Below are 8,283 nucleotides of genomic sequence, written 5' to 3'. Positions count from 1 at the left end.
ATAGAGAACAGACTGAGGGTTGATGGAGGGAGGGGGTAAGGGATGGGCATTAAGGAGGGCACCTGTTGTGATGAGCACTGGTGTTGTATCTAAGTGATGGATCACTGAATTCTCCCAAAACTAAGAGTTTACTGAGTGTTAACTAACTGGAATTTAAATAAAAATTAAATAAATAATAAAATGAGCTTTGCGGGGGAAACACTGAAGAAAGTTCAGATATTTTACCTGTGGGAAAAGTCTACTTTTAAAAGGGGTCCTAAACTGGAATAAACTCTGCCATAAGGTAGTAAATTTGGCAGGAATACTGTAGAAGGGGTTCAAAGATGAGATGCATAGTTGAATAATAAAACATATTAGTACTTAAAACCCTAAGGTTTCTGTAACTAATTCTGAAGAGTTACCAAAACTAGAGTTACTGATTTAGTTACAGTTTACTTAGAAACTCACCAGGTAACACACTTTTTTAACCTAATTACCTTAATGCAAAATCTGAGAAAAAAGTCACTCTGAACATCAATACAATGAGATTGTTTTCACTTTACCTTCACAACGGAAGTAGAGAATGCCCACATCACTGAGTTTTAAAAAGTGGAACAAGATACAGGTCGAAGATTTTGAACCATCGGTGAACAGAGGTGTGTTTCTGTAGCTTCTACACACGGGTGCAGCTGGGTTCCCTGTGATTACAGAGCAGGTTTCAGCCCCTGCCCACAAGATAGTCTTCCACAGTTTTCAAGACAAATCAAGCACTTCTTTTTCCACAAGGCAAAATACCTAAAATTTCTTTAGTGCTTTCTCGCAGTTTACTTTTTAAAATGTTCAGGAAACGTCCGAAGATTCCTGGAGGTCAAGCTAGTCCTCTGGGGTTTCTTACTGCAGGACTGAGCCCGTTGGCAGCCTTTAGACCAGGTGTCTGGATCACAGCGGAGCTCTAGGAAGACTGTCGCGGGGAGGGTGGTGTCTAGAAGTCGCGGCCCCTCCTTGTGTTCCATTGGTCTACTGTCTTTGCTTACACCAGTGCCAAACCGGTTAATTACCATAGCGTTAAAATACCTTTTCACCTGGTGGAGTTAAGTCCTGTTTCTTTTTCTTCAAGACCGACGTGACCGTTCTTGGTCAAGGCTGTACTCGTTCATGCGCTGGAACGCTCAGGGTTACAAAGATGTCGGTTCTTGAATCGGGCCGTGTCACCATGCAGAGGGGGGCTGGCTTGCGTGTTCGGCTGCCATCGGCTGGGGACTCCGGGCTGGGAGAGAAGCCAGCCGCGAGGAACTGTGCGGAGGCCGTGCACAGCGAGTACGGCGCGCGGCGGCGCGGCTCCGCGGACCGGACCCCGGAGGCCAAGCGCGGGCGCCTCGAGAGGGCGGCGGCGGCACCGTGGAGAACCGATTTACGTATGATGATCAGAACACGAGCGAACGGCTTCTGCGCCACGCCAAGCACCGACCTCAAGTGCAGTCATCTGTGGCTCTGGGTTAGGAAATCTGGCCGGTAAGTGACACCCAGAGCTTTGACTACAGCGAGATTCCAAACTTTCCCCGACGCGCAGCGCCTGGTCATGCTGGTCGACTGGTGCCTGGGGTCCTGAACGGCAGGGCCTGTGTGATGATGCCGGTTCCGCATGCATGCAGGCCACTCGATCTAGAGGGTGACATCCCCAGTGAGGGCGTTCTTCCTTACGGGCGCGGACGCCCTCGTGGTCACCAGTGCCGCTGGAGGACTCAACCCTGAGTTTGAGGTCGGAGATACCATGCTGGTCCGTGATCCCATCAACTTACCCGGCTTCCGTGGTGTGAACCCTCTCACAGGGCCCAATGACGGAAGGCTGGCCGTGGTTTCCCTGCCGCGTCCGATGCCTATGACCGGGATATGGAGCAGAAGGCTCACGGGGCCTGGACGCAGATGGGGGAGCAGAGAGAGCGGAAGGACGGCACCTGTGTGACGCTGGCAGGCCCGTCCTTTGAGACTGGCCGAGTGGGGGCGGATGCTGTCGGCATATGAACACAGTACCAGGAGTTACAGCGGCGAGGCACTGTGGACTTCGAGTCTTTGGCTTCTCCCTCATCACTAACAAAGTCGTCTTGGGTTATGAAGCCAAGGAGAAGGTCAGTCCTGAGGAGGTACTAGAGCCGGGAGACAAGCAGCACAAAAATTGGAACGGTTGGTCTCTGTTCTTATGACCAGTATTCCACCACCTGCCGAAGCCAGCTAACCAGCCCTGGAGTGGTCTGGCTTCTCCGTGATGGGCTCCAAGTAGCCACTACAGACTTCGGCCCCTTGCTGGGGTCACGTGCCTCTGCCCTTCAGTAGTGCAAGAGAGAGGAAGAGCCCTACCCTTCACCCTCCCCATTTCTCCCACCAGACCCCTCTGCACTGGCTCTTTTGCTCAGTTATCTCAAAGCAGTTATCATCCCCCACCCCCCACCCCCGGAGCTAGAACCCAAGCCCTGCTGTGTCTGTGCCTGGGTGTGACTTGGGCTGTTGAACTTGGCACAGTAGCTACTGCTGTCCTTTTGATGTCATGCTTTCACATTCCTGCGGACTCAGTTCTGCCTCCTCCAAAGCACTAGAGCCCACATGAGGGCCAGCCCAGTCCAATACCCCTTGGAGTTTTGTATTACCCTATCTTGAGAATAAAAAGAAAGATGGGGAAAAAAAAAAGATGTCAGTTCTTCCCAAAATTGATCAATAGATTCATTGCAACCTAAGTAAAAATCACAAGAGTGCATTTTTGTGGAAAATGACAAACTGGTTCTGAAATTTATTTTGCAGTGTAATTCTTAGCCAAGAATAACCAAGACTTATGAAAGGCAAACTTTTATCCTTTTATGAGTAAATTTTGGACAATATTTGTACCCTAAGGTTAAGAAAGGATTTCTCAAGACACCAAAAAAGGTTAATTTAAAAAATTTTTTCTGATAAATTCAACTAGATTAAAATGAATTTCTTTAATCAAATTCACCATAAAAAAGGGAAAATACAATTTTCTCATGACTTGAAAATATATATTTTGAACACATACACTTGGCAAATAATTGTTAGCTAAAATATTTTAGGTTGGGGGCTCCTGGCTGGCTCAGTTGGTTAAGCGTCCAACCCTGGATTTCGGCTCAGGTCATGATCTCAGAGTTGGGAGATCCACTCCTGCATCAGGCTCTGCACTGAGTGTGGAGTCCGCTTAAGATTCTCTCTCTCCCTCTGCCTCTGCCCCTCCCTCCCCCATTTATGCTCTCTCAAAAAAAAAAAAAAATATATATATATATATATTTGAGGTTGAGTCATATGAATTGCCGTATCTAAAGGTTGAATAGAGGCAGTTTAATATGGTTTGACCTTATATAAAAATTTCTTTAAATCAATAAGCAAAAGACAACCCCCAAAAAAGGCAGAAAGCATAAAGAAATACTTCACAGAAAACTGAAAAACGATGACTAAACACAGAAAGGAGTCCAGTCTCCATGACAAGGAACGCTGCACAGGGACACCATGTGAGACTCCTGCTAGACAGAGAGGTAAAAACGGGCCTCGCCAGTTTGGGCCAGGAGTTGCAGCGTTCACGGGTGGTGCTGTAATCTTTGGAAAGTGTATAGATGCTATCCTGTAAAGCTGGCCTGTGCCCTACAACCCTACAGATCCATTCCTAGGGACTCACTCTGAGAAACGCCCCCACCAGCACTGACAGCCACATACAAGGATTTTCACAGCGTATTTGCTCATGATAGCCAAACCTAGCAACAACCCAAGTGTTCACCAACAGGAAGTAGAAGAACATATTTTGCCATTTTTAAACAGTTTATCTTATAGAAGCAACATGAATGATCTGACTGAGTTATCTACATGGTAACATGGGTCGACAGTGGACAATCCCGGTTGAAGGAAAAGAGCAAGGCCCAGAAACCAGCATACAGTTTGGTGCCATTTGTATAAAGTTCAGAAACAAGACAAAATAATACATTGATTGGTGATCTATTCATAAGTGTATTATTTGTGTAAGTAAAGGAATGATAAACACAGAATTTAGCATAGTGGTTACCTCTGAAAAGGAGTCACAGTGATGGGATAGGAGAGAGGCACATAAGTTGATGCAAATGTCTTAGTAATATTCCAGCCCAGACCTGTCCAGTGGAAACTTAATGCCAGGGTGCCTGGGTGGCTCAGTTGTTAAGCGTCTGCCTTCGGCTCAGGTCATGTTCTCAGGGTCCTGGGATTGAGCCCTGCATCAGGCTCCCTGCTCGGCGGGAAGCCTGCTTCTCCCTCTCCCACTCCCCCTGCTTGTGTTCTGCTCTTGCTGTGTCTCTCTCTGTCAAATAAATAAATAAAATCTTAAAAAAAAAAAAGAAAAACTTAATGCCAGCCACATATATAATTTAAAATGTCCTCATTAAAAGAAAAAGAAATAAGTTTTAGTAGTGTGTTCCTACGTGGCCCAGTGTGTTCAAATTATCATTTCGATACACAATCAAAAACATATTAATGAAGTATTTTATTTTGTGCTGTATTCTACGTTTACAGCACCCCTCAGATTGTATGCTAAATTTTTATTAGAAATACTAAAGTCTGTACTTGGATTTCATAAAACTTACAATTGAAAAAATAAATTCATAAGGCCAAGCTGTCCCAAACATACTTAGAAGTTTTCAATAACAATGCAGAACCCTCTTTTAAATTTAAATTTTAAATAGTTAGAATTAAAATTTCACTTCCTCAGTCACGCGAGCCACGCTTGAGACACTAAATCGCCACATGGAGCTAATGGCTACTCTATTGGACGGCGCAATTCTAGATTTTGAGTGATATGTTCAAAAGTGCTCATTTTGATATTGTGCTTCAAAATTTTTATACTTGCATATCTTTTCAAATGTATAAAAGGGAAACCAAAAAAAAAAAAATCTAGAGAAGCAATCCAGGAATCCCAATTAGTAGAAGTTCCAAATGATCAATGAGAGAATGAAATGATCAAAAGAGACAGGAATTATCTAATCATGTAAGAAAATCAGTTCCTAAAGGGAAATGCCTGCCATGCACATGGCTCAAAGAATGGCAAAACATCTGCATAAAATACCATGGATAAAAGAAAGATTGCCAAAGTTTTCAGGCAGGAAAAAGAAAAGTCAAATATAAAGGACAAGAAAATAAATTAGCATTGTAATCATGAAGAATAGCACTTGAAGATGACAGACAGTAGAGTAATACCTTCAAAATCCTAATGGAAACAATTTTAACTTAGATTTCTATAATCAAATGATTAAAACTATATTAGGTAAAATAAAGATTTTTAAAGACATGAAAGGTCTCAAAAATTTTACCTCACATGCTTATCTTATCATAAACTCCACCCAAGCAAATTAGTGAAATCAAGAATTAAAAAAGAGAGATGGGATCCAAGAAGCAACTTTACAGCAAAAGGAAGGAGGCAGCAAAGGCAAACCCCCATTTCTGTGCAATCAATCCAGACGAGCATGACAGAGAAGCAGTCTGGGAGGAAGGTCTCCAAGGAAAGATAATACCTAATGCACTGAGTAGTTAGAAAGAGTATTTGGAGTTTCACTGTCATTTTGAAGAATTAGGGAATAATATGCAATAGTGACAGGAAATTAATCAAGTGACAAGAGAAGGCAATTAGTAAACCCAATATGATCAAATTTTACAAAATGGAAAATAGCATCAGAGAGCTCATCAGTATCATTATTTCATACATGTCTCAGCATGAAAAAAATGTGTTGTACCGAGAGGAGGAGATGGGGTCCACTGTGGGATAATGCGCACCAGAGGTCAACTCTCGAATTCCAGAGTGGGAAGAAAAGACAAGTGTCTGAAAGGGCAAATGAGGAAATAACAATAGGAGTCTGATTTTTTGGCTTCATGCAATCTCATATCCTGCATCCCTTCCCTTCACAGCACTGTAATTCCTAAATGTGAATTGTAACTTACACTTAAGTGGTAACAATTTAAACACCAAAGTGTCTCCTTTTCTCTGCCTGTTGACAACATGTATCTTTCAAGAACTGTGAACATTCTGATATTTTACTGTGTTTATAAGGTAACTAATTAACCTGCCAGTTCCAAGGTTGCTTGTGGGACACAAGAGACTCCTGGGTCAGAGATGTAAGGCAAAAATTTACCTTACCCTCTCAGGATTTTCATCTGGGCCTGACGTAGGACATGACAAGCCAAAACCATACAAACTTATTTCATAAAAGTTTTACATGGCATGTGAACCCTCATAAGGAACGAATATCCAAAGAAGTGACAAAACTGAAGTGCTTTTATATGAGGTTGAACAAAGAGAGGCAATGGTGGGAAAGTAACTAAATAGATGAGGAGGCTAAAGGAATTATTGTAGCAAGGTCTTTACAGAATCCTCTCAGCTTCAACTTCCTGCCCTTGATGTTACGAAAATTGCTTTCATCTTAGTATATAGGGAGGACATCTTCCACATATGTCCTGCTTTCCAGAAAAAAAGGAGAGGGTCAGAGCACCTTTCTTGCACCTGTACTGTTAAGTGCCTTTAGCTCAAAATAATTCTTATGCCAAAGTGACATATTCTGCCACCCTTCAGAGATAAGGGACATTTTATTTCTCACAGTAGTAGTGGGAGCCAGATTATCAGCCTCCCTGCAGATTCCTCAAAAGCACCAATTCCCACAAGGGTAGCTCGGACGGGCCTAGATGGATGCCTGCACACAGAGTGGGTGGCGTTGCAGGAGAGGAACCCTGAGCACCCGGAACTCAGTAAGAACACCTGTCCTTTGCACCAGATGGAGACACTATCTCTGTCTTCCAACGCTGTTCTTTATATGCATATCCTTGAGAGACAGTCTAGGACAAAGGACAGTTATTGACTCTGTGGGATAATAAGAAAGATATATTTGGTCTTTGTCCCCACTTCCTAGATAGTTTCAGAATGGGACTAGTAGCTGGGAAGATCAAGCCATAGTTAGAAGCCTAGAACTTTTAGCCTCCACCTCCATCCCCAGCCTTCCCGGGGGGGGAGAGGGGCTGGGGATTATAACCTGTCATGCCTACGTGATGAAACTGCCATTTAAAAAAAAGAACCCTAAATGACAGAATTAGGAGACCTCAGAGCTCATAAGGGCATGGAGGTGCTGGGAAGGTGACCCCGCTGGAGAGGGCATGGAAGCTCGGTATCCCCCCACCCCTGCCTAGCTTGCCCTGTGCATCTCTTCCATTTGGCTCTTTCTGGTTTACATCGTTTATAATAAACCAGTAAATGAAAGTCAAATGTGTGCCTGAGTTCTATGAGCCATTCTAGCAAATTATCCAACCTGAGGAGGGGGTCTTTGGAACCCCTGATTTATAGCTGGTCAGAAGTAAGGGAAGTCTGGGACTTAAAATTCCATCTAAAGTGGGTCACAGTCGGGGTGCCTGGCTGGTTCAGTCCCTACAGCCTGTGATTCTTGATCTTGGGGTTAGAAGTTTGAGCTCCATATTGAGTGTGGAGATTACTTAAAAAATAAAAATCTATTAACGAGGGCACATTCTGCGTGGAGCACTGGGTGTTATGCACAAACAATCATGGAACACTACATCAAAAACTAATGATGTATGATGATTAACATAATAAAAAAAGACAAAAAAAAATAAAAATCAGGGGCGCCTGGGTGGCTCAGTCGTTAAGCGTCTGCCTTCGGCTCAGGTCATGATCCCGGGGTCCTGGGACCGAGCCCCGCATCGGGCTCGATGTTGCTCACTCTCCCACTCCCCCTGCTTGTGTTCCCTCTCTCGTTGTGTTTCTGTCAAATAAGTAAAATCTTTTTTTTTTTTAATTTTTTTATTCATTTGAGACACAGAGATAGAGAGAGCATGAGCAGGGAGAGAGGCAGAGGGAGAGGGAGAAGCAGGCTCCCCACCGAGCCAGGAGCCTGATGTGGGGCTCGATCCCAAGACCCCGGGATCACGACCTGAGCCGAAGGCAGACGCCCAACCATCTGAGCCACCCAGGCGCCCCTCAAATAAGTAAAATCTTAAAAAAAAAAAAAAAAAAGTGGAGTACAGTCTTGTGCGACTTTTTGGTGTCTGCAAAGAATCGGTTTTTGGTGCGTGAAAATGATGAAGATCCTCACGACGCATGCAGAAACTGAGAATCGGTGAAAACCTGCCCGCCATCCCGCCAGTAATCTCTGGGAACAGCGTGGTGCGCGTGCTTCCCGCCCGCAGGCCGTCTGTGCTACTCTCCAACTTCTCTATCCCTTAAAATCTGGGACTTCGAAGTCCACAAGCAGAGAGCTATCTTTTTTGGTAGAAATCATACCATGTCTGCAC

At 44.2% G+C, this 8,283-nt stretch overlaps 1 pseudogene; it reads left to right on the top strand.

Annotated features, from left to right (window-relative positions):
• The first annotated feature begins 1,176 nt into the window (after window positions 1-1,176).
• On the top strand, window positions 1,177-3,216 carry LOC114199747 (purine nucleoside phosphorylase pseudogene; annotated as a pseudogene).
• The last annotated feature ends 5,067 nt before the right edge of the window (window positions 3,217-8,283 follow it).

The sequence above is a fragment of the Eumetopias jubatus genome, unplaced genomic scaffold (genome assembly GCF_037043125.1).
Source record: "Eumetopias jubatus isolate StellerSeaLion01/CBP00866 unplaced genomic scaffold, mEumJub1_p1.0 scaffold_6, whole genome shotgun sequence".
NCBI classification, from domain to species: Eukaryota; Metazoa; Chordata; class Mammalia; order Carnivora; family Otariidae; genus Eumetopias; species Eumetopias jubatus.
Note: the sequence above shows the minus strand (reverse complement) of the source record. Positions and strands in the feature narration are given on the sequence as shown.